At 40.9% G+C, this 27417-nt stretch overlaps 1 protein-coding gene across 1 annotated transcript in view; it reads right to left on the bottom strand.

The window, feature by feature from the left end:
- Positions 1–27417, bottom strand: part of CNTNAP2 (contactin associated protein 2) — a 2268074-nt gene that overhangs the window by 1231325 nt on the left and 1009332 nt on the right. The window lies entirely within an intron of this gene.

The raw sequence follows: 27417 nt of genomic DNA, 5'->3' as shown, positions 1-27417 counted from the left end.
TAAAACGTGACAAGAACAGAGCCCATCTGGCCTGACGTGGTGTCAATCTCTTGGCCTCAGAAAGGTAGGTCAGATTCTTGTGGTCCGTCAGGATGAGAACCGAACCACCGAACCCTCGAGCAAGTGCCTCCATTCTTTAAGGCCAGCACATGGCCAATAACTCCCTGTCACCAATCTGATAGTTGCACTCCGCGGAAGACAGTTTCCGGGAGTAAAACCCACAAGGAAGCAGAGGACCCTCTGGTGTTCTACGCTGAGACAGAAGGGCGCCTACTCCCGTCTCAGACGCGTCCACCTCGAGGACAAAGGGCAACCCAGGGTTGGGATGCGACAGAATCGGAGCCGACACAAAGGCGGACTTTAGGGCCTCAAAAGCTCGATGGCCTCGTGCGGCCCAGACCTGGGAATTACTGCCCTTCCTGGTCAGATCCGTGAGAGGCTTGGCCAGCATGGAAAAGTCCCTGATGAACTTCCGATAATAATTGGCGAAGCCCAAAAAGCGCTGCAGGGAACGAAGACCACTGGGCTGGGGCCACTGTAAGGACAGCCGAACCTTCTCAGGATCCATGGAGAACCCCTCAGCGGAAATGATGTAACCTAAGAAGGTTACCTGGGATCGGTGAAATTCGCATTTCTCAAGCTTACCGAACAGCTTGTTCTCTCGTAACCGTTGCAACACTCGTCTGACATCCAGAATGTGGGCCTCCATGGATTCAGAATATACCAAGATGTCATCCAAATAGACTACCACACACTGCTGCAACAGGTCACGGAAAACATCGTTGATGAATTCCTGAAAGACTGCGGGCGCATTGCACAACCCAAAGGGCATAACCAAGGATTCGTAATGACCGGTCCTGGTGTTAAACGCGGTCTTCCACTCATCGCCCGCCTTGATCCTTACCAGGTTATATGCCGCCCTCAGGTCGAGTTTGGTAAAGACCGTGGCCCCTTTAAGGCGATCGAACAGCTCGGAAATCAAGGGTATCGGGTAAGCGTTCTTGATCGTGATGCGATTGAGACCCCTGTAATCGATGCAAGGCCTCAACTCACCGCCCTTCTTTTTCACAAAGAAAAATCCAGCCCCTGCCGGGGACGAAGATTTGCGAATGTGTCCGCGTGAAAGCGCCTCCCTCACGTACTCCTCCATGGCCTCATTCTCCGCTACCGACAGTGGATAGACTTTGCCACGAGGAGGAACGGCACCAGATTGTAACTCTATGGCACAATCGTATGGGCGGTGCGGAGGTAGGGCAACCGCGCGCACCTTATCGAATACATCCCGGTACTCCTCGTATTCAGGAGGCAACAGAGAGTCCGAGGAAGTACACAGCAACTTGACAGACCCATGGATGCAACTAGCCCCACACTGCGGTGACCACGAGAGGATCTCGACCGATCTCCAATCGAAAGTCGGATTATGCTTCTGGAGCCAGGGGTACCCCAAGACCACCGAGTAGTGTGGAGACGAAATAACCTGGAGGCAGACCGACTCTCTGTGAACGGCACCAATGGCTATCCCCACTGGAAGGGTCTCATGAGTCACGTGTGGCGGCAGAAGGGGTCTGCCGTCTATCGCCTCAAGAGCCAGTGGGGAACCTCGAGCCTGCAGAGGAATGGAATTGGCGGCAGCGAACACACTATCAATGAACAAACCACCAGCACCAGAGTCCACCAACGCCTGGGTCGTCACCGAGCCCCCGACCCAGGAGAGGACAACAGTGATCAGTGGTTTGTCAACACGGGAAACCGGGGACGAGGAGACTCCACCCAAGATCTGCCCCCGACAGGATCTCAGGGTACGAGCGTTTCCCGGACGGTTCGGACATGCCAACCGAAAATGCCCACCGAGACCACAGTACATGCATCGGCCCTCGCGTCTCCGGAGTGCCCTCTCCCCCTCGGACAGGCGAGCAAACCCCAGCTGCATGGGTTCACCCCCAGACAAGTCATCCCCAGGAGGCGTGGGAGGAGAGGGAGGCACGGGTGGGACAGCAAACGTAGGCACCAATCTGTTAGAAGACCTCCGCAGGTTCTCCTTAAAGGAAGGTCTCTCCCTGAGTCTGGTGTCAATCAAAATCAGGAAAGAAATAAGAGACTCGAGCTCAACTGGTAGTCCTTAGCTGCAACCTCCATCTTCAAGGCATCCGAGAGACCATGAGAGAAAGCAGCGACCAGAGCCCTCTTATTCCAGTCCCACCTCTGCTGCCAGGGTACGAAACTCATGGCGTATTCAGCTACGGATCGTGAACCTTTCTGATGGACATAAGAGCTTCGCAGCAGAGGCAGCACGAGCCGGCACATCGAATACCTTCCGAAGAGAAGCAACTAAAACCGGAAAACTCGGCAACCCCCGGATTGTTGTTCTCCCATAAAGGCTGGCCCAGGCCAAAGGCCTTGTCCGAGAGCAGCGAGATCAATAAGCCCACTTTGATCTCTCAGTAGGAAAGGCATGTGCAGCAACTCGAAATAAATTGCCCACCTGGTTAAGGAAACCTCGGCACTGAGTTGCTCTCCCCCCCCAAAGCGCTGTGGAAGAGGGGCAGAACCGGTCATACCCCGAAACACCGCAGGCGCAACAACAGGTGTCGGGGTAGACTCTGGCGCAACAACCGGAGCGGCAGTAGGAGCGAGCCCAGGAGCGACAACCTCACACCATCGGCAACGGGAGCGAAATTGAGCCGTGCGTTCCAAGCAGGGTTGCAACGCCACAGCGAACCGACCCAACAGGTTGATCCTGCTGATCAAGTCTGGCAACCAGCGATGGTAGCGAGGATGGCCCTGTTACCGTCAGAACTCATGGCTTGGTCCTAATGTCACGGAACCATGAACCAGACGTACAACAAGAGATAAGTGAAAATAAGAAGGCTTTTATTGAAAATAAAGCTGTAAAGCAAAAGTCCAAACGGATGGTGAAACCGAGCCAGAGTCTTTGCGAAGCCAGAGGTCAGGAACCAGAAGGGTAGTCAGACGAAGCCAGGATCAGGAACAGCAGGGTAGTCAGACGAAGCCAGGATCAGGAACCAGCAGGGTAGTCAGACGAAGCCGGGATCAGGAACAGCAGGGTAGTCAGACGAAGCCAGGATCAGGAACCAGAAGCAGCAGCAGTCTTAGAAGCATGTGAACACAAGAGCGACCAAGCAAGGAACTGAAGCACAGACCTCCTATATATATGAGCTAGGCATCAGCTCCTCCCAGGGAAGGAGGAGCCGCAGGGTGGAGGCTACAAGAAACCCAGGACCCAAGATGGCCGCCAGCACATGTCAAACGAAGGAGAGCAGCAAGCAGGTAAAGACCATGACAGGTGGCGGTTTTGGAGCTCTGCAAGCTCAGACACATCCCATGCCTAGCTCACATGTTCAACCTTGTGGTTCAGCGGTTTCTCAAAACCTACCCCCAATTTGCCCTGAGCTACTGGTGAAGGTGCGCCATGTGTGTGTAACATTTCTGCAAGTCATCGACAGCTTCAGATGGTCTGTCAATGCTGCAGCAGCGCTTGAAATTGCCAGCTCACCGACTGTTGTGTGACATGAGCCGTGCTGGAACTCCACTTTCCACATGTTGGCCAGTGCTTTGTGAGCAGCAGAGGGCAGTAGTAGAATACCAGCTGCAACATGGTCATCACCTTTTCCATTCAGCTTACACTATTCACAAGCGAGGAGTGGGCATGGATGTCTGACCTCTGTCAGGCTTCTAAGAAATCTTTGAGGAATCAACACAGATAGTGAGCGGCGATAATGCTATATCACCATCCCACTTCTGTGTCTACTCAAACGCTCGCTGCTCACAATTAAGGACATCGCTTTACATGTGGAAGAGGTGGAAATGGGGGAAGACATTACACAGGTGATAGCCAGACCACCCTCAGTTCGTCTTCTCAGCACGAATGGACAATGAAGAGGAGGAGGAGCAGGAGAAGGTTGCCTCTGCTACAGAGGGTAGTACCCATGAGGTTTAATTCCATCTGTGCAGAGTGGGTGGGCAGAAGAGGAGGAAGAAGATGAGGAGCTTGAGAGTTATCCTCCTGATGACAACATCAAAGTCTTTTCCTGTTGGTACTCTGGCACACATGACTGACTTCATTTAGGCTGCAACACGTGTTACTGGTTGTTTGCCCCTCTCGACCCACGCTACAAAGAGAACTTCTCATCTCTCATTCCTCTGGTGGAGAGGACAAGCAAAATGGTGCAATCCAGAAGATCCTTGTTTAAAAATTGCTCCAAAATTTACATCAGACAACGCTGGCGGCAGAGTTGATTCATTGGCTAACCGTGGAGGGAGACAAGGGGAAACACACAGCAGTTCCACAGAGGGAGGGCAACACTCTCCAAAGCCTGGAAACAGTTTCATGACCACCCCGCCAGCACCCTCACCCTGATGCGTGGCCAAGTGTCACAAGAAGGGAAAAATTTTAGAAGATGGTGAAAGAGTACATAGCAAACCGTGTCAGCATCCTCAATGTTCCCTCAGCTGCCTTACAACTACTGGGTGTCCTAGCTGGACATGTGACCTACGAAATGGCACTCTACGCCTTGAGGTGCTGGCCTGCCCTGCCGCCAGCGTTTTGTCTGAGCGGGTATTTAGTGCTGCTGGTGGCATTATACAGATAAGCGTATCCGCCTGTCAACTGAAAATGCTGACAGATTGACTCTTATAAAATCAACAAGGCCCTGGACTGACCATGACTTCTCGACTCCACCAGAGGAAAGCTGATGAACATAAAAGCACTAAAAATGTGTGGTTTGTAATGTACTGAATACACTGTATTCAGATGCACCCCTTCCACCACAAACAAGGATATATGTTGAATCTTCCTTTTCTCATCCTCCTTCTCCTCTTCCATCATATCAACACATGCTTATTTGTCGCATATAATGCCCTCACATATATGCCCTTCGCATATAATTTTTTACAGGCCAGCTCAGCTACAGGCCCTCACATATAATTTTTTAAAAGGTCAGCTACCAGCAGGCCCTCGCATATAATGTTTTACAGGGTCAGCTCACCAGCAGGCCTCGCATATAATTTTTTAGAGGGTCAGCTCACCAGCAGGCCCTCGCATATAATTTTTTAGAGGGTCAGCTCACCAGCAGGCCCTCGCATATAATTGTTTACAGGGTCAGCTCACCAGCAGGCCCTCGCATATAATGTTTTACAGGGTCAGCTCACCAGCAGGCCCTCACATATAATTTTTAGAGGGTCAACTCACCAGCAGGCCCTCGAATATAATGTTTTACAAGGTCAGCTCACCAGCAGGCCTTCACCTACAATTTTTGCAGGGTCAGGTCACCTGAAGGCCCTCGCATATAATGTTTTACAAGGTCAGCTCACCTGCAAGCCCTAACCTACAACCTTTTAGAGGGTCAGCTCACCAGCCGGCCTGCACCTAAAATCTTTTACAGGGTCAGCTCACCAGCGGGTCTGCACCTCAAGGGAGCGCAGACACCGGAGCCTATACCGGCGAACGGAGCGGCGCCCAGACATACTAGTAAGTGCAGGGGGACCCCTGGGCGCCGCTCTGGCCCACTGATATAGTTAGTTTTTAGTTTGTAGAGTAGTGAAAGGTCCTCTTTAAGCTCTTCTAAGCACTTTACAGTCAGTGCCTTTGTACACCAATGACATGTCAGCAGTGTATGGGTTGTACAAATTCCACTGTACTGGTGGAATAGGGAAGTAAGGAGTGCTGTACACATCGCTGCTCCTGCCTTTGACCCTGAGCTTGGCAAATCCTGGCATAGCAGTACACAATATACAATAATACAAAACTATGAAAAACAACTGACTTACTGTAGTCCCTCTTCTAAAGTCTCTAAATCTAAAGTCACTTAATCTTGTCACACACTTAATACAAACACACACTTGAAATCAAATACGCAAACACCCACCAAACATGTGTTTTTTGTCTGCTTATATACAAAGTAGGTGTTTCTCTCAGATGACTTCAAACCAGACTGCTGATTTTTTCCTCTGGACTCAAACAAAAACACTTATGTTTACAGAAAATTATATATACAGTCGTATTTTATACAATTATACATATACACTAAATAATAAGGGTTCTGCTTACATCTGCATTGCAAACTTTTATCATAATGGAATCCACAACACTTCATGGATCAGTTCAAGTAACAGACCCTATCCCGCAAACTTATAGTAGGGACCATCAGGTTACATCATGGTGCCCATCATTTAAGAGGAAAAAAATAGCACTTAATATTGTATTTTCTTCTTTTTTTTGTTAAATGTGATGAAAGCTGCAATGGAGCACATAATTGAATTAAGTGTAAGAGTGGTTAGGGCTCTGCAGAAACAGCACTATGCTCTACCAAGATTCTTCTCTAGTACCCTCCTTATCGGTGCAGACATAGAAAACCACACATTGAAAAAAATCTCAAGTTTAGAGGGATGGGAGGAAAGCCTGCTAGTTTAAGTCTTAGAGGCCCACACTTCTATACAAAAATATAGGAATTTTTTTGTTTTCATTGTTCTATATTTGCTTCCATTAGTGCATCCTCTATACTTCCTAAACACGTTTTCTTCATAACAAACTGGCCCTGATCACATAACATAAATATATAGGAATAGGAACCCTATAGATGGAGCAAAGAAAACCAGTGAACCATGTCATGGTCCAATACACTTACATTCACAAGGAGACACAAAGACATAGAAGACATTCTAGCATACAAAGGGCAGTAACCATTCACATATAAAAGTACAATACAATACAGAAGCACATAAACAAAAAACATACATTATATGTATTTCATCATGGATGACAATTCAAATAAAGTATATACTATGTATGCATTGTGCCTTTCATGTGATTGGCCCCATACTAGACATCTAGGCTAAAGTGGCAATCTAAGCACTCTGATATCACAACATGATTTTTATACTGATTTTAACGTCAGAAAAAGCCAATTATACAGGTTTAGATGGGTAATATAGCAATAACAGTTTCAAGCAACCTGCTGGTCTGCAGCCAGGGTGCTGATTTCACTGTCACCCAGAGCAGGGGGTCACACTACTGATTATAGTTCCAGCTAGCTTAGTGCACACAGGTGGGCAAAACCTCATTTTATGTTACTCACAGATTGTGACAGGACTATGAAATGAGCTGCAGTAACTTTTTGTGGCTCTGCAGACAGAAAGCAGGGGTCAGAAAGGTATGCATTAAATTTGCATAATTTTATCTTAAGTTGAAGAAGAAGCAAAGAAAAAAAAATTCAGTTAGAAAACATTTACATAGCAGTGACAGGAAATGTATACTGGTAATACTGTCACATAATCCGAACAGCGTCTATTAACGCTTTTAATTTCTAGACTATGGTTGGACGTGGTTGAAATTTTCTGCTTCCCAGGTGCTAGTTGTAGTTTGGATCTTTTAGTTTTAAAATACCTGAGTGAATTTCATATTAAATGAGTGTTCCTTAGCAAAATGAAGATTGTCTTACCTTTTGAATTATTTATGAGATCTTCAGCCTGAAATTGTGTCACATTGTTAACAACACAATTTTGACATTAAGGTCCTTTCCCTCCTACCTCAAGTTCTAAGGTCACAATATAGCAAGCTCACAAGAGTATGTGTTTGACACAGATTAACGCAAAAAAATGTGCAGAGAGAGAATGTATTTGGAATTATAATATTACACTTGTCAATATCAGGTCCTAAACTGGAATGCAAAATGGTGATTACTTTTAATAATATTCTATCTTGAAGACTATTTGCCAACATGAATACTTAAATTGTCATTGTCATTTTAACAAACTTATGCTACCAAAATTGTAAATTATTTACCAAAAATGACTTTTCTACCTCAAAAGCTTTCCAAAGTGCCAGCCACTAGGTGTCTCAATCTTGTATAACTTGCTGTTCACTGTTTGTAATCCATCTCTAGTAGCAGGGATGTTGACATAGATTACAGGAAGTGTGTCCTAGCAGCTCCAGTCTTCTACAGGGCATACTGTTTTTTCACTTCTTTTCTAACCACAGCCTCAGCTCTTTTGTCTTTAATAGTATGTTTAGGCATATGGGAGAGGTGTGGATGCATTTGATTGGTCAGTGCACTGCTTTGAGTAAAGGAAAGGAAGTGTCAGCATATGTAAAAAATATATTTGACTGTACACTGCCTAATAAACCCATATTTTGGTAAAGAGGTTGTCTGGGTTTTGTATATTGATGGCCTGTCCCTTAGGATAGATCATCAATATCTGATTGATGGTGGTCCGACTCCCGGAACCCAACCAATCAGATCACAATGCTATGGTGAACTATGTGGCCTCCTCACAGCTTACATGCTCATGCACTTTACATTGTATAGTGGATATGCTTCGTATTATAGCTCAAACCCATTTGCTTGAATGGGACTGATCTGCGCGAGTAGGCCAAGTGACTGATGTACGGTGACGTTATGGGGCCTAGAAAGTGGCCCCACCACTCACTGACAACCCTTTTAAGTTCATTTATGTTTGTAACAATCTAAATGTACTTTCAAGACTTTCAAGAGGTCTTAGAAAAATCAATGACAACATCTGTTAAAATTTTAATAGTGGCATCTTAGGCTACTTTCACACTAGCGTTCGGGTGTCCGTTTGTGAGCTCCGTTTGAAGGGCTCACAAGCGGGCCCCGAACGCATCTGTACTGCCCTAATGCATTCTGAGTGGACGCGGATCCGCTCAGAATGCATCAGTCTGGCAGCGTTCAGCCTCCGCTCCGCTCAGCAAGCGGACACCTGAACGCTGCTTGCAGTGTTCGGGTGTCCGCCTGGCCGTGCGGAGGCAAGCGGATCCGTCCAGACTTACAATGTAAGTCAATGGGGACGGATCCGTTTGAAGATGACACAATATGGCTCAATCTTCAAACGGATCCGTCCCACATTGACTTTCAATGTAAAGTCTGGACGGATCCGTTCAGGCTACTATCACACTTAGAATTTTTTTTAAACTATAATGCAGATGGATCCGTTCTGAACGGATCCGAACGTCTGCATTATAGGAGCGGATCCGTCTGTGCAGACATCAGACGGACCCGCTCTGAACGGTAGTGTGAAAGTAGCCTTAGTTGTAGCAAAATTGTAACAGAAAAGATTTAAAAAATAGTCTTCAAGAGGGGTGGTCCTTTTATTGTTGTGGCAGTGGAGCTGCCATAGGGCCATATGAGGGCCATTAAAATGGTGCATCTCACCCAGAGGAAGCTGGATGAGAAGAAGAAAGGCTGGGAAATAGGGTTTTCCCTCAGTCTGCATCAGCCAGGCTTGTAATGAGAGATAATTAGCGGCCAGCTGAGGAGCTCAGGTGAAGGTGGGCTGAGTTCATCAATCAGAGCTCCCAACATGGGGAAGAAGCAGGCTGCAGCAAGGCCTGTGGGAGCCAGGACCCTCTAAACCTGTGTAGGGTAAGCACTAAATTGTGCTTTGGGGAGCTGGAATGTAGACCCAGATCCCGATAGAGCGGGAACTACTGTGTAGTTAGTGGCCAGACTGCCTAGGAATTATGTTTATGGTTTATGTTTTGACTGCTATAAAAAGCGACAATAAAGCTGGTTGGGGCCAGTTTGCACCCAAATCTGCAGTGTTGGAGCAACTTCTTGAGGTGTGCCAACCATCTAAGCTGAGAAGACGGCGAATCTGGAGAGCTAAGTGACCCAAGGTGCTACACTATATATAGAAACATAAAAGACTGACGCAGAAAAAGACCACCCTGTTCATCTAGTCTCTGTGTTCCACTTTTATTATCATCTTAGGGGTAGATATACAGTACAGACCAAAAGTTTTGGACACACCTTCTCATTCAAAGAGTTTTCTTTATTTTCATGACTATGAAGGCATCAAAACTATGAATTAATAACATGTGGAATTATATACATAACAAACAAGTGTGAAAACAACTGAAAATATGTCATAGTCTAGGTCTTCAAAGTAGCCACCTTTTGCTTTGATTACTGCTTTGCACACTCTTGCAGTCTCTTGATGAGCTTCAAGAGGTAGTCCCCCTGAAATGGTCTTCCAACAGTCTTGAAGGAGTTCCCAGAGATGCTTAGCACTTGTTGGCCCTTTTGCCTTCACATCTGCGGTCCAGCTCACCCCAAAGCATCTTGATTGGGTTCAGGTCCGGTGACTGTGGAAGCCAGGTCATCTGGCGCAGCACCCCATCACTCTCCTTCATGGTCAAATAGCCCTTACTTTCAAAGTTTTCCCAATTTTTCGGCTGACTGACTGACCTTCATTTCTTAAAGTAATGATGGCCACTCGTTTTTCTTTACTGAGCTGCTTTTTTCTTGCCATAATACAAATTCTAACAGTCTATTCAGTAGGACTATCAGCTGTGTATCCACCTGACTTCTCTTCAACGCAACTGATGGTCCCAACCCCATTTATAAGGCAAGAAATCCCACTTATTAAACCTGACAAGGCACACCTGTGAAGTGAAAACCATTTCAGGGGACTACCTCTTGAAGCTCATCAAGAGAATGCCAAGAGTGTGCAAAGCAGTAATCAAAGCAAAAGGTGGCTACTTTGAAGAACCTAGAATATGACATATTTTCAGTTGTTTCAAACTTGTTTGTTATGTATATAATTCCACATGTGTTAATTCATAGCTTTGATGCCTTCAGTGTGAATCTACAATTTTCATAGTCATGAAAATAAAGAAAACTCTTTGAATGAGAAGGTGTGTCCAAACTTTGGTCTGTACAGGTATGTATGTTTTTTTTTAAGGCTGTCACCATGAGGTATAAATAATGTGTAAGCTTTATTCTGTGTGTCACTACAATAACAGCCTTACCAAATGTAAACAGTTTTTTAGGTTTTTTGTACCGTCACCCAATGGCAACTTTTTTGTTAGATGTTTTTGTTTTGCCATGTTTTTTTACCTACATGTTTAACTTTTTATTTTTTTTGTCTAGTCATGTAAGGGCTTGTGTTTTATGGGTTAGCTGTAGCATTTATTGGTGCCATTATGGGGTAACACATTAATTTTTGATACAATGATTCATTCCATTTTTCAAGAGGAAAGTGACAAAAAACCTAGAATTTTGGCTGGTTTTTAGTTTTTGTTTTGCTTCATAATTCTTGCAGTATTAATTTTATAGTTTGTGGTAAGATGTGACTGTACCAAAAGCATCAAGTTTTTTTAATACTAATTTCAATAATAAAAAGAAAATGGAAATTGGCTAATCTGGTCTGGATAAGGGGACTGGTCTTCTCAAAGAGTTAATCTTTGTAAAATTTTTCTAAATCAGACAAAGGCAATTTAAAAATCAATTAGTTTTAAAATGAAACATTCTCTATTTTCAAACCTGGACACTAAAAGACAAATACCATATCCAGGTAAATATAATTATAAACAGAAGCTTACGTTAATGCATTGGCTTTATAGCTTGCAGTTAAAACTAACGATTCAATTAAATACAAGTTTCATACATTTTGGTTTCTTTCTTTTGGTTTGCCTTTTTTTTTTAGATTATCCACTTTATTACCTATAGTGAATATTTAACATTAGCTTATTATTGCTATCACCTGCTGTGGAAAGAGAGCAATGTTCTCTCATGCCATGGATATTAAGTGTCCTTAAAGGCAATTTTGTTGCATGTCATTATTGCTGACTAGGAGGATACTTTACTTACATCTAGAAGTAGAACCAAAGTAGATAGATAAGCTACACATATTTGCTTCAATGGCAATGACAGGTAAACCTTACTGACTTCCCCAGATAATACATTATTCCTAATGAAAATCTTAAAGGTCTGCTTTATATCATGCAATACAGAGCAGTGGAATGTAATGCTCTATTTCTGCTCTATTTCAAATTCATTGAAGTTAACTCCTTAAGTTCCAAGTCTATTCTGGTTCTAAGACCAAAGTATTTTATTTATCGATTAATTTTTTAATGCTGTTTTCTAAGGGCCTCTTTCACACGAATGATACGGATGGTTTAGGATGGCTTCAGGGGTGCGTGGTGCTTGCCGCGGGTGGCAATGTCATTTTGATGCGTTTTTTCACGATTGTGAAAAAACTGAAGGTTTACAAACAATTGGCAACCACCAGTGAAAAACTCATTGCACCCGGTCTGCATCCGGATTACATCCGGATGCAATGCGTTTTTTCACTGAAGCCCTATTAATTTCTATGGGGCCAGGGCTGTGGGGAAAAGATGCAGAATATAGAACATGCTGCGATTCTCACACAACACAGAAATGATGTGTGAAAAAAATGCTCAGTACACAAGACCCATTTGAAATGAATGGGTCAGGATTCAGTGATGGTACTATGCGTAGCACTTCACGCATCGCACGCCGCATGAAAACTTGCTCCTGTGAAAGAGGCCTAAAAGCCATATCCTTTTTTCTGATAACTTAGCGATATGGGGAGCTTGTGAGTTTCAGTTGTATTTTTTAATATCAATATTTTAGGGCACATATAAGATCTTTTTAACTTCATTTAAGCCCAGAAGATTTACAAACATCATCTCCTAGCATTAATCAGTGAAAAATGTATTGCACCCAGATTACATCTGGATTATATCTAGATGCAATGTGTTTTTCACTGAAGCCCCCATGGGCCAGCGCTGCGTGAAAAACACAGAATATAAAACATGCTGCGATTCTCACGCAACGCAGAACTTATTTGTGAAAAAAAAACACTCATATACACAGATCCATTAAAATGAATGGGTCAGGATTCAGTGCGGGTGCTATGCGTACACTTCCCGCATCACAAATGCGTGGGAAAACTCGCTTGTGCTGAAAGGGGTCTAAGTCTTTCTAAGTTTGAGATGGGTAAAAACAGAAATCTGATAATGATTTTTGTCCATTCTCTGTTCAGCATTACTGTTACTACTATATTTATTATTACTATTATTGCATTACTTGTATTATTATAACTGATTACTGTGGGTCGGTACTATATTTAAAATCTCAACTATGTATCTTTTTTCATGTTTTGCTATTTTTGTATGATAACATCAAATGCCATGTAATTTTAATGCCGGGGCATGGGATATGTTTAACTTTTTGATTAAATTTTAAAAGTGTTTTTCGGAGTTTGAATGGAAAGAAAAAGCAATTCTTCCATTGTTTTGTGCATGTAATCTTAATGCCATCCACTATATGGACTAACTAGCATGTTATTTTATGCTGTGACCCTATACAATGACAGTGATTCCAAATATGTGTAGTTTTAATGCTTTATTGCTTTTGCATAATAATATCAAATCTCATGGCAACAAAAATTAAGCAAAATAAAATAATATAAATAAATAAAATAAATTGTCTTTTATGCTGCCACTTTCCATAACACTTTTTTTTCCCCCCTCTCGATGTAGACATATGTGGGTTTTTTTCTTTTTCTTTTTTTTGGACAGATGGAATTTCATTTTTATTTTGTTATATAAAGTACTTATTAACATTTAAATGTCAAATTTTCTTATACTAATATAATTTCTTATTTTGTGACAATTGTAAAATACCATATGTAAGTGTTATAGATTTGCAAAATAAAATTACTTTTTTAATTAAAAAGTTATATTTTTTTACTTTTTACATTTTTTAAGTCAAATATTTTGATTTTCAAAACTATAAATCACAGCACACAAAAAAGTACTTGCTATCCTCCCCCCACATACAATTTCCACAGGACACGAATGTACATAGCCATAGGTAAGTAGTTATTTCTGAAACAAAAAACTGGAGAGCATAATAAATCCATCAAAATGATCAAATATACCACAGTAGCACACAATAAAATTTAAATTTATACCTGTATAACAGGAGGATTATGTCTTAGTAACTTTGCTAAAGTCAATCGGGGTGTCCCCAGCCACAGAGACCATTGTTCCTCAAATTTCCTAATGACAATTCACTTAAAAAAATTACTTTTTCAGTATAAATAAGCTAAGGATCTACTCATTTTGCTTGTATGAGTTTGCGGGCCTGAATTTTTACACCTCCAACTTGTAAAGTGACCAAAGGACAAATTTCTACATAGCCAAGCAGGCCTTCTAATGAAGGTATATCTGATATACATAGGAAATAATATAATAGACATTCCTCTAAAATGGTTGCATAACAGGACATAACCACATCATATGCAAAAGGTAGGTATGAATGTATAGACATTTAGGTCATATCGCATTAGAATTCAGGTTTATCTCTTGCAATACAGATGGGGTATAATACACACAAAAAATGAAGAACAGTTAGAACCTATGATGTACCATGCAAAACAGTTTTTATTTTAAGCACTTATATAGCACTACTATATTCCGCAGCTTTACAGACATTCGCATCGAACTGTCCCCAATGGGTCTCACAAGTTCCCTATCAGTATGTCTTTGGAGTGTGGGAGGAAACCAGAGTATCCAGAGGATACCCACGCAAAGACAAGGAGAACATGCAAACTCCATGCAGATGTTGTCCTTGGTCAGATTTGAACCTAGGACCCCAGAGCTGCAAGGTACCAGTGCTAACCACTGACCTACCGTGCTGCCCGCCAGTAGGAATGCAATTGCCTGAAATAACTGAAATGATCGAAAATAGAACTGTGGTGTACTGCAGTTGAGCAATGTTGCTCACCCTCCCTCTTTCCCATGAGTCAGAGCCCTCCAGTTAGTATAATTCCTACACATTTACATTATACCAGATAGGAGTACATTTTATTATTCCATTAACTTCCCACATCTCTGCACCTCAGCACCTCCACACATTATTGCCAGTGTTGGCATGGGAGCCTCAAGAATTCTAAACCTGTGGAGATCACAAGAACCATCTGTGTACAGTCAGGTCTCAGAATATTGGGACATGGACACAATTCTAACATGTTTGGCTCTATACACCACCACAATGGATTTGAAATGAAACGAACAAAATGTGCTTTAACTGCAGACTGTCAGCTTTAATTTGAGGGTATTTACATCCAAATCAGGTGAACGGTGTAGGAATACAAAACCATCAGGATTTCTGTAAATTAGTACCTTCAGCCATCCTTTTGCTACAGAGCATGACCTCTTGTTCTTTCACTTCCCTTTCTTTGAAATGTTCATAGCTCCAGTACTTTTTGTACTTTATAGTTTGTCACAAGGCCCTCTCCCTCACCTTTTATCAATGTAGATCAGGGTCATTTAGTTGCACATAAGAGAAATGAACAATACATCATTTGCATAGAAGCTTCCAAATGCCAAAAAACAATGATTTCATTAATTCAGCCGTCGCTGCTTTTGTGCTGTGCGGTGGGAGTGATGGGGGCCCAGGCCTAGTGGCTTTGCCGCACAGTGAGGGCGCTGTGCGGCTGCTGGGTCCCATGCTGCCTGGACGTGTGGGGGCACGATAGTCGCCGCACAGTGCCATGCCAAAGTTAGAGTAGGTCCCCACTTGAAGAGGCAAACCTTGTCGTGGTAAGTGGGCCTATGCTCTTTGATCAAACTGTATACTAATGCCTCCTAATAGTGCATAGCAATAGATTTATAATAGTGCTGTATAGCCATGTTTTATCATGATGAAATTTAAAACAGTTTTTATATCAAAGCATAGTAATGAGGATGTGCGATTTAGATTCTCTCACATATTGAATGATTTCATTAATACCTGATGTATTTAAAACAAGGCAAAAAGAGAAGAAACATGATAGTAACCCTTTCTACCCCAGAGTTTTTTTTTTTTTTCATTTTTGTTTTGCGCTCCCTGCCTTCCCAGAGCCATAACTTATTTTTGCATTTATATAGCAGTATGGAGGCTTGTTGTACTTTCCAATGCCACCATTTAATATTGCATATCATGTAGTGGGAAACAGGAAAAAAATTCAGAATGGGGTGGAATTGGAAAAAAAAACAAAAAACATTTTTACAGTTTTTTTTTTTCTATTTGCGTCGTTCGATGCGTGTTTGTCAGTACAAATCCAGGGATATGTATAGTTTTTCTTGCATTTTAATACTGATAAAATAATAAAAACCTAAAACTGATATAAATCAGTTTTATTTTTTCATCTCCATCTTTGGACCCTTATAACTTCTTATGTGTTCAGAACTGTGTGAGTGTTCATTTTTTGTGGCACGATCTGTACTTTACATTGGTACCATTATGAGGGAAATGAAGTGACCAAAAATGGTTAATCGGCCATTTTGATGTTTTTTCTTTTCTGTTTTGCCGTATGAAAAAAATATTTTTATAGTGGCAATTAGTGATGAGCAGCAGGGGTCATATTCGAATTTGCGATATTTCGCAAATATTTTGTAGAATATTTGAGAATTAGAATATTTGTTATATTATACAATCGACGCGTAGTATGCAAATTTTCGGAATGCGTATTTTTGTCATGCAAATTTCTTATCGCAAATTTTTTAATTGCCGAGCAAAAACATTAGCCATAGCACTATATTGAATATATTAGTTTTTTTTCAAATATTCGTAATATTCTAAAACAAGAATATATAGCAATACAGCGAATATTTAAAAAAAACTAATGTAGAGCAATTTAGCTAATATAGTGCTATAATCTTTTTTTATAGTTGTCATTTTTTTCCAATTTGAACTTCAGATGAGAAAAAAATTACAACTATTAGACAAAGAAGATTATAGCACTATATTAGCTAAATTGCTCTATTTGTTTTTTTCGAATATTCGCTATATTGCTATATATTCTTGTTTTAGAATATTACGAATATTTGAAAAAACTAATATATTCGAAATAGTGCTATATATTCGTTTTTTTGAGTATTCATCATTTTTCCCATTTAAAGTCATGATTCCTCCCTGCTTCTTTCTTGTGGGCCAATGAGTCATTGGCCCACAAGCAAGAAGCAGGGAGGAAATATGTTTTTGCTCGGCAGTTGAAAGATTTGTGATAAAAATTTGCATTACAAAAACTCGTAATAAAAAAAATCTCGAATATTCAAAATTACGAATATATATCACTATATTCTAAATATTCGCTAATTTTTGAAGTACCTATATCCGCGATAAAAATTCGCAATTCGAATTTTCGTGATCAACACTAGTGGCAATACCCATTGTGTATTTTTTTTTTTTTTTTTTGGGGGGAAAGGGGGGTGATTTGAATTTTTATATATATATTTTTTTATTTTAAACTGTTTATTAAAGAAATGCAGAATCAGTACGATACAATTGACATCTTAGAGGTCAATATATAGATGATGTACATACAATATTGTAAAATAACAAAAAGTACGAAAAGTACTAACTGGGAGGATGGTTTGAGGGAAGGAAAGAAAGGGAGGAGGGGAAAGAAAGGTCCATTAACAATATATATTATTATGTCTCTTAAGAAAAAGAGGAACCATTGGGAGAAGTTTCTGAATGTCTTCCAGGGTGTCCATACTGCTTGGAACCATTTTGTTCTTCTCAATTCCCATCCTGCAATCTGTTCCATTCTATATATATTATAACACCTTATGAGCCACTGCGAGTATGTCGGAGCATCCATAGATTTCCATTTGGTAGCTACCAAGATCCTGGCAGTGGCTAGCAGGAGAGAGAACAGTGTCCTCATTTGTCTGGTACATTTAACATCTCCCAGGAGACCTAGTAGACAACATTTTGCAGAAGGTGTTATTTTGACCTTGCTTATATTAGTGAGTGTTGCACATATCTGTCAACAGTAGGCTATTATATCAGGGCATTGCCACCATATATTTTGAAACGTGCCTGTTGCATTTTGACGTCTCCAACACACAGGGTCACACTCTGGGAAGAGAATAAGAAGTTTTTGTGGCATGTAATACCATCAAGTAATTATCTTATAAAAATTATCCTGCAGCTTTACCCAGCGTGACACCTTTGGAGCAGATGAGAGGAGGAGTGCTATGTCTTTGGCTGAAAATAAAATCATATGTCTTGGGTCTGATCTGGGAAGCTAAGCTGGTGTATATGACAGTAATTTTCTTTTCGTATTGTGCAAGATAGAGCCATTGGTTTCAAACTGAGTTTTAGAAGTAGGGCCGAGGTTTCCCTTTCCTACTTGACATTTAAGATGCATTTTATGTAAAAAAGGTAAGTGGGTGTAGTCTGGTATCAGATTCCCAAATTTCCAGAAGGGACCCTGTTGTGTCTAGCAGATCTACAAATGGCAAAGATATCCGTGAGCTTTCCCCAGACAATGTAGAGCTAAAGGCTGGAGTAGAGTTCCATAAGACCTCTCCCACCTGTAGCACTAGAGGCATTGCTGTTGAGGAAAGCAGTATTTTGGACGGATTGGTATGCCAAATCTTAATGGTAGCCCTTGTCATATTGTTCAGCGTGTTGATGTAGTGGGTCATATCCTTTGGTGGGAGAACAGATAAGCTCGCATGGGTCGTTTCGCCTCTCCCGCCTCAGCCTGTTTGTCCAATCTATCCTTGTGGGCCTGAGCTATTCCAAATATCTAATCCCATGGACCACCCTGTAATAAAGTGCCAGATCTGGGAGGCCCTGGCCACCTAATCTGTTCGGCTGAATCAGTGTGGAGTGAGGAAGACGTGGACAAGATTTACTCCAAAGGTATTTTGAAAAGTAGTGTTTTAGCTGTGTGAAAAAAATATATTAGTATGGGATAGGCAGAGTTTGCATGTAATATAGTATTTAGGTACTAAGATGGATTTAATTTGAATTTTATATTTTTGGAAAATTGTTTTTTTACACAATCATTAGATTGCTATTCTCATAGACTCCACTGCAATAGTATTGGAGTCTGTGAGAAATGTAGTAGTTTCCTATGGAGACCCTGCAATGCAACAGCCTCCTGTAATTCTCTATTCTCCTCCGATGAGGGAGTCAGAGCATACCCAGAAGCGCGTGCTTCCGGGTTTGTACCTGCTGAGATGCTGTGAACAGAATTAACCACAACATCTGAAGGTTAAATATCCATGAGCGGCATTATTGTCGGTCGCAGACATGAGCCGAGGGTGTCTGCTGTATTAAACAACAGGCACCCCACAGCTATGGCGCCAGTTGCCACCTTTAAAGACCCGGCCAGTGCCATACTAGTACAGTCGGGAAGAGGCTAAGATTTTTATTCTTGTTAATGTCACATATTAACCTAATTTTCTATACTGTTTAAAGGGCATCTGTCAGTATGATCACCCTTTTAAACCAGGTATTCTGCCTATTAGGGTTGATCATGCTGAGTTAAATAGATTGTCAATAAAATGTATCTATATAGCACCACCTGCTGTTTTTTTTTCTTATTTCTTTGACCTCCTCACTGAGATGGCCGCACATGCTCAGTTTCATCCTTCCACTGACTCCTGAGCTGGGATAGGGAGAGCATGGACACGCCCCTGAGCTGCAGCAGAAAAGACACTCCCTTTGAGCTGTCAGCTTGATATAAATCTAGCAGAGCAATGAATGGGGAGATCTCGGAATCCATGTGAGGTACAAGGCTGGTTCTAGCTTTTTTTAGAAAGAGATTATCATGTACTATATCAGGGATGCCAACCTTTGGCTCTCCATCTGTTGTTAAACTGCAACTCCCACCATGCCCTGCTGTAGGCCGATAGCTGTATGCAGTGTTGGCATGCTGGGAGTCATTTTGTAACAGCTGGTAAACCTCAGATTGGCTATCCCTGCACTACAGTATATGATGTTTGACTTTCATTTTTTACATTAGTCATGGGATAACCCCTTTAAATGATAGCTCTTAATTTGAAATCAGTGACCCCATTGTAGAGAAATCTTTACTTTATTGTATATTTTAATGAGGCGATCAGAGCACCAAGTGGCAGGCTAGCCCCACAGTACACAATGTCACTAACGCTTTTCCACCTTAGCCACTCCTCCTCCTATTGAGTGACAGGGTTATATTTCAAAATAAAGACCGCTTCACTCCATTTTCTCCATAATGCAAATAATTTTTGAAATTTATTATAGACAATAACAGTCACTCTATCAAATGCATGCTTCATCCAATCAGTACATATTAGGTAAGTATATATGCAGAAATATATTTGGTGCACAAAGTTTCATTTAAACAGGGCCCGTGTCAAGTTATATCTAGATCAAGAAGGAAGCTGGGATGAACTGTGTGCTGTAGCACACTCAGAGGATTGGAGGGCCAGGCTTCCTCGATGTCTTCCTGCCTGGCCCTGTAATACCATGCATTTTTCCTATTAAACAAGTCTATGGGAAAACATCTGAAAAAATTCCACACCAAGATTATGTGATTTGAAAAAAAAAGTAAAGAGCTAAAAAGAAATCCAAAAAAACTAGAAAATGCTAAAAACACTACCACGAAAAATGCAGTGTTTGCAGGATATTTTATAATTTCCTATTGGCCAACATAGTGGCTGCGATGTTGTTTGATAAAAAAAATATGACGATTTAAGAATTAAGTGCAATAAAAAAAAAAAGTAATAAAGTATAAATTGCAAATAAAAAGTGTAAACAGTAAATCTAAATCACATTATTCTTTGTCAGGCTTCACTATATGAAGGATATCAAAAAGAAAAAGTTTCTACAGCATCTATAAAAACGTGAATTTATTTTGTCAAATACAAGTAAAGCTTCATGTATTCTTTAGATACTACAGCTGTCAGACAAAGTGTGAATGTTCTCTTCAATGCGAGAGGAGAAGAAGCTGGCTCCAGACCCTTCTGGCAGAAGCCTGTCTTCTGTGTAACAAAGCATGATGAGACCCTCATGCACATTGGACTGGTAAATATTCCACTTAATTCACTAAGATTAGCAGGTATGTAAACGTTTATTTAATGGATAAAGTGTATGGCCAGCTTAAAGGCTATGTCCACCTTCACAACTACGTTTTTTATTGTTTCTAAAGCCTCTAAAATGAAAGATGAATCAATGTTATTGTGTCTTTTATTTAAAAAAGCAGACAGTGGTAGAAATGAATCAATCACTTGTGCCAAAATTATGATGCCAAAAAGTTGCAAAGTCCCAAAAGTTGTGCAAAGCTATTTTTAGGTGTGAAAAATAGGATGGGAAGAGAGTGTGGTTAGGTATTAGCTGATTGGCAAAAAAAAAAAATGTTTACTTACTCGAGTAAGGAGGTGGTGTAATCGATTGCAGTAACATCTCTAGATGTGCTAAATACACTGTAGTTTAATCCTGCAGCCAAATTTCCTTCCATTTGTCACATACTAGCATATATTTTTTATAGTTTTTGTATTTTAACAATAAGTTCAGTAAATTAGATAAATGAGGGAGTATGACTTTTTACAATCAGATGGTACAGAGGTATTTCTATATTAGACATATTTCTGGCGCAGATTGCGTTGCAAAGGTTATTTGCGCCACAATCTGCGACTTTTTCCAGCTCATTTTCTATGAATTTTTTGATTGTAGAAAATGGTCTAAAAGTTAGCCTTAGTCTTATTTTGAAGTGGCCCTGGATATGCACCTTTTCTTAACTTCGCCAATCCACCGCCAGCTATAGGGGTTATTAAGACCAAAGTCTAAAACACCGGTCTTAAAAAATGACCCCCTTTGTTGTCATTTCTTATTCTAGATACACTGAAACCACAAAAAAAAACTGTGAAGGTTAACATAGCATTAAATGCTTTCACATTTTGGCATTTTAATATTGATGACCTATCCTCAGGATAGGTAATCAAAATCAGATTGGTGGGCGTCCGACACCCAGCACCCCTGCCGATCAGGTGGTTGAAGCGAAGGCCGTACTCCGTGTGAGCGCAGCCTTCCCTTGATTGTTTAACTTCTCTCAGTCGACATCGCAGCGGTGACGGTGAGCAGATGTAATTAAAAGCTGTCCCAGTCACCTCTATGGGACAGGTCATTCCTATACACAGATTTTTTTTAAAATATATTTTTCTCATTTTTTTACACATTTCTGCTCTTCCCCTACTCTTTCAGCTCTTGAACACAATGACAGCAATAGCAAATAATGTTAGAGTCACACTGACAGTGGCGCTCCAGTGAGCAATACACCTTCTCTCTGCTTATCCTAGATCAGTGATGACACATTCATTTGTCACGTGGCCTAGGAGCAGCTCAGCTCCATTCAAGTGAATGGGGCTGAGTGCAATACCAAGCACAGCCGCAATACAATGTACGGCGCTGTGCTTGGTAAGCTGCCAGTAGGTGTTGTGCTTGGTAAGCTCCTGTAAGTGCCGCTGCCATTTCAAAACAACTAATCGACAGGGGTCCTGTGTGTCAGACACCCACCAATGAGATACTGATGACCTATCCAGAGGATAGGTCAATAGTAAAAAAAAATCCTTGAAAACCCTTTTACGCTTTCCCACCAGTGAAATACTGGGCATGTACAGTTGTTTCCTGGCCACATATTCCATTATTAATATTATATATTCTGAGTGGCAGAAGCAGTAAGTGATGATGATGACAAGAACACTGTACTGCATGTGGATATGGCTTAGCTGCTGCAAGGGGGTCCGGCAGAAGGAGGACAATCTTGTTTTGCTAGCTGGAGGTCACTTCTATTTTAGCACTGGATGATGCTGCTTTATGTTGCCAAGGTGCCTAAGTTTGTGTTTGAGCGCTCATTTTAATCCTGCAGATCATGCAAATGGAAATGCTTTTGTCTTCTGTCAGTGTGGAAAGAAAATGCCAGAAAGGAGGTACTCGCATACTCAACACAAAGCTAGTGGCAGCCGAGCTTGGCTTACCACAGGTCAGGCATGTTTTAAGTCTATGCCCAAAGTATCAGTGGCATCACCAGTTCCCAAGCTGACCATAATAGAAACAGATCTAGTCGTTGCAGTTTTTGGGAGGTTCTGGACATACGTTGCATCTGCTCTTTATTGTTGCCAATACCACCACCCTCCTCCTCTGATGTTACCTCCTCCTCAGCACCTTAATTTGGCTCCCAGGTCCGGTCCAACACACAATCATTATCATCATCATCCTCACCCTCCACACCATTTTTATCAGACTGTGATATCATCATGGGGTCCTTGGCCCCCTCTTGATTTCTTGCTCTGTATTTGCCCCGAGTGCCACTGTCACTACCCCAACCGCCATCAACATGACTACAGGTGCCACTACTATTACCACCAACACAACTATGCATGGGGTCCCCCACCTTCGCCGGTACTTCCTGGCAGTCTAAACGCTAACTGTTCTCATACAACTTATCAACAAGAATCTCTTGAGTATCTTCCATAGTGCATAGTGTTTTTTTTTTTGCCTCTTCTTAGGAATCGTGGCTGCCTTCCGGGAGAGCCTATGAGATCCAGCCCCCTGGATATCACAGGCAAGCAGGCTATAAGTGAATTACATTCAGTAATACACTTATAGCCAATACATTACAATACAGAAGTATTGTGATGCATTGTAAAGGAGATAAGACCTCAAAAAGTTGAAGTCCCAGAGTGGGACAAAAAAAAGTGAAAAAAAAAGTAAAAAAACAAAGTGAAAAAAAAAAATTAAAGTTTCAAGTAAAAAAAAAAAGTGTCCTTTTTCCCCCAAAAAGTGTCCTTTTCCCAAAAATTTATTGAAAAAATAGGTAAAAATAGAAAAATAGACATATTAGGTATTGCCACATCCGTATCGACCGACTCTATAAAAATATCACATGACCTACCTCCTCAGGTGAACACCATAAAATAAAATATATAAAAACTGTGCTAAATAAACCTTTTTTTGTCTCCTTATATCACTAAAAGTGCAACACCAAGCGATCAAAAAAGGCATATACCCCCCAAAATACTACCAATCTAACTGTCACCTCATCCAACAAAAAATGAGCCCCTACCTAAGACAATCGCCCAAAAAATAAAAAAAACTATGGCTCTCAGACTATGGAGACACTAAAACATGATTTTTTTTTGTTTCAAAAATTATATTATTGTGTAAAAACTTAAATAAATAAAAAAGTAGACATATTAAGTATTGCCACATCCGTAACGACCTGCTCTATAAAAATATTACATGACCTAACCCCTCAGGTGAACACCATAAAAAAAATAAAAAAACGGTGTAAAAAAAGCAATTTTTTTGTCACCTTACATCACAAAAAGTGTAATAGCAAGCGATCAAAAGTCATAGTACCAATCAAACCATCATCTCATACCGAAAAAAATGAGCCACTACATAAGACAGTCGTCCAAAATTTAAAAAAAAAAATATGGCTTTCAGAATATGGAGACACAAAAAAAAAAAATATTTTTTATCATGTAAAACTGAAACAAACAACCCAAAAAAGTAGTCATATTTGGTATTGTTGCATTCGTAACAACCTATTTTTATAAAAATACCACATGATCTAACCTGTCAGATGAACATTGTAAATAACTAAAAATAAAAACGGTACCAAAACAGCTATTTTTTGTTACCTTGCCTCACTAAAAGTGTAATATAGAGCAAACAAAAATCATATGTACCCTAAAATAGTACCAACAAAACTGCCACCTTATCCCGTAGCTTCCAAAATGGGGTCTTTTTTTTTTGTTTCTACTCTAGAGGTGCATCTGTGGGTCTTCAAATTTGACATGGCAGCTTAAAATTATCCCAGTAAAATCTGCCAAAAAAGTGAAATTCTGAAATTACATCTCCATTTTCCATTAATTCTTGTGGAACACCTAAAGGGTTAAAAAAGTTTATAAAATCAGTTTTGAATACTTTGAGGGGTGTAGTTTATTTCTCATTTCTTTCTTATTTTTGTGTTTTCTATTATGTAAGCCTCTCAAAGTGACTTCAGACCTGAACTGGTCCTTAAAAAGTGGGTTTTGGAAATTTCAGAAAAATTTTAAGATTTGCTTTGAAACTTATAAGCCATATAACGTCTCAAAAAAATAAAATGGCATTCACAAAATGATCCAAACATGAAGTAAACATATGGGGAATGTAAAGTAATAACTATTTTTGGAGTTATTACTATCTATTATAAAAGTAGAGAAATTGAAATTTTCAATTTTGAAATTTTTCCAAATTTTTGGTAACTTTTGTATTTTTTTATTAAATAAAAATGATATTTTTTTTACTCTATTTTATCACTGTCATGAAGTACAATATGTGAAGAAAAAACTGTATCAGAATGGCCTGGATAAGTTATTACCACATAAAGTGACATATGTCAGATTTGCATAAAAAGGCCTGGTCCTGAAAGGGTTAAACTATGCATTGATTCTCATAGGTAGAGATGAGCAAAGTTTTTAAAAATTTCATTTGGCAGCTTTGACGAATTTTGACAAGAAATTTGTTTAGTTATAAATTAATTTGTCACAAATCACTATGTTAAACCTCTATTCAGCCTATCAATCTCTGGGACCTTTTTTAACGGCCGCTTAGACAGAAGGTCACCCATCTAAAGGATGTTAAAAACAGTAATACACTAGTGCAATATGGCATTTTGGGTTTAAAAGAACAAATTCACTAAGCTCATCCACTTGCTCGCACAGATGCAATCTGCTCCTTTCTTGAGTGGAAAGGATGATCATGGCATGACGTCATCACGTGATCATGCTGGAAGCGCAGGGTGACATCACACTCAGAAGTCCTTTGGCACGTTTTTTCCACTCAGTAGAGGAGCAGACTGCCTGTGTGTGTGCAAGTGGATAAGGTATTTTTTTTTCCATTCCTTCTAAGACGACTCTAGGCACCATTTTAGGAAAAATTATTCATTATTAGTAGCAAATCAATTTTTTCCTAAACTTACAATTGAATTCCACTTCAGCACATTTATCACTGCAATTTTAATAGTAAAATGTCTTTGAACTAGATGGTCAGATGCTGTAGGCGCTCCACTAATACACGTATAACAATGCAGTGTTTGTGGTCAAATGATTTTGAACTATTTGTTCAATAGGACAGTTATAACTGCAATTTTTGCAGTCAAATATCTTTGAACTACACAGTCTGATGTAGTAATACATCCGATAACACTGATATAACAATGAAATAATTGTGGTAAAATGTGTTTGAACTATGTGTTCAATAGCACAGGTATAACTGAAATTTGTAGCAAAAATATCTTGAAATGTGTGGCCTGATGCAGTAATGCATCCACTAACATGGATATAACAATGCAATGTCTGTGGTAAAATATCTTGATTTATGGTATTAAATAGTATAAAATGGTGTTATTGCCTTAAGATGCTTTTGCTATGAAGCAACACGTTAATAACACAGATATAATGCACTGAAATAGTTTGTTAGAAGAAAAAAAGTTGTAATTGCAGCAGAATGCTATTATGGTGCTGTGCTGTTGAAACTTGAGGTTTTGGGGAAAAAAACTGTCTTTGTATATTGTGGGGATTTGCTCTGGTAGACAGGTTAGACAGGTTAGCGGACGTAGTATAGAGGCAAGGAACCAGGATGTAAATCAAACTTCAGTGTTTTAGGGTACTTTCACGCTAGCGTTTTTCTTTTCCGGCATAGAGTTCCGTCACAGGGGCTCCATACCGAAAAAGAACTGATCAGGCATATCCCATGCATTTCTGAATGGAGAGTAAACCGTTCAGGATGCATCAGGATGTCTTCAGTTCAGTAGTTTTGACTGATCAGGCAAAAGATAAAACCGTAGCATGCTACGGTTTTATCTCCGGCGAAAAAAACTGAAGACTGGCCTGAATGCCGGATCCCACATGACAAGCGGAGAGACGGATCCGTTCTTGCAATGCATTTCTGAGACGGATCCGGATCCGTCTCACAAATGCTTAGTCACACCCAGATCGGCGGATACGGCGGGCAGTTCCAACGACGGAACTGCCCGCCGGATCACACTGCCGCAAGTGTGAAAGTAGCCTTATTCACACTCAACAAAAATGTAACAGTCTTGGTGCTTGTTCACACACAGCAAAATAACACATTGTTCACCTGGAATCCTAGGTGTCAGTTCACACACAGCAAAAAAACACAGTGTTCACCTGGAATCCTAGGTGTCAGTTCACACCCGGCTGAATACTCAGCCACAAAAAAGTTCACTGGCACTAACTGCCGCTGACACTTAAAATTACCAGCTCTTACTCATCGAGGCATAAATCTCGGTGACACGTACCTTCCATCAATGATGGACCCTTGCGCCTTCCTACATACCTCCCCCCTTTGTTCAACCCTGAGGGGGTGAACACTTGCCAGATAGTGTACACGGGAAAGGGCATCTGCGTTTCCCTGTAACCTGCCTGCCCTATGTTCCACAGAAAACTTAAAGTTTTGTAAAGACAAGAACCACCTGGTGAACCGAGCATTCCTCTCTTTGGCTTGGCTCATCCACTAGAGAGGGGAGTGGTCAGTCACCAGATGGAACTTTCTCCCAAACAGATAATAGCGGAGAGACTCGAGTGCCCACTTGATGGTCAGGCACTCTCTCTCCACTATACTTTACCTAGTCTCGGCTGGGGTAAGATTTATGCTCAGGAAAACAACGGGAAGTTCCTCCCAGGTGATGTCCTGAGAGACTACAGCTCCGAGGCCTACTTCAGAGGCATCGGTCTGTACCACAAACTCCCTCTTGAAGTTGGGCGTCACCAATACAGGGGACCCACACAGGGCCGAC

Source organism: Bufo bufo, chromosome 5 (assembly GCF_905171765.1).
Source record: "Bufo bufo chromosome 5, aBufBuf1.1, whole genome shotgun sequence".
Taxonomy (NCBI): domain Eukaryota; kingdom Metazoa; phylum Chordata; class Amphibia; order Anura; family Bufonidae; genus Bufo; species Bufo bufo.
Note: the sequence above shows the minus strand (reverse complement) of the source record. Positions and strands in the feature narration are given on the sequence as shown.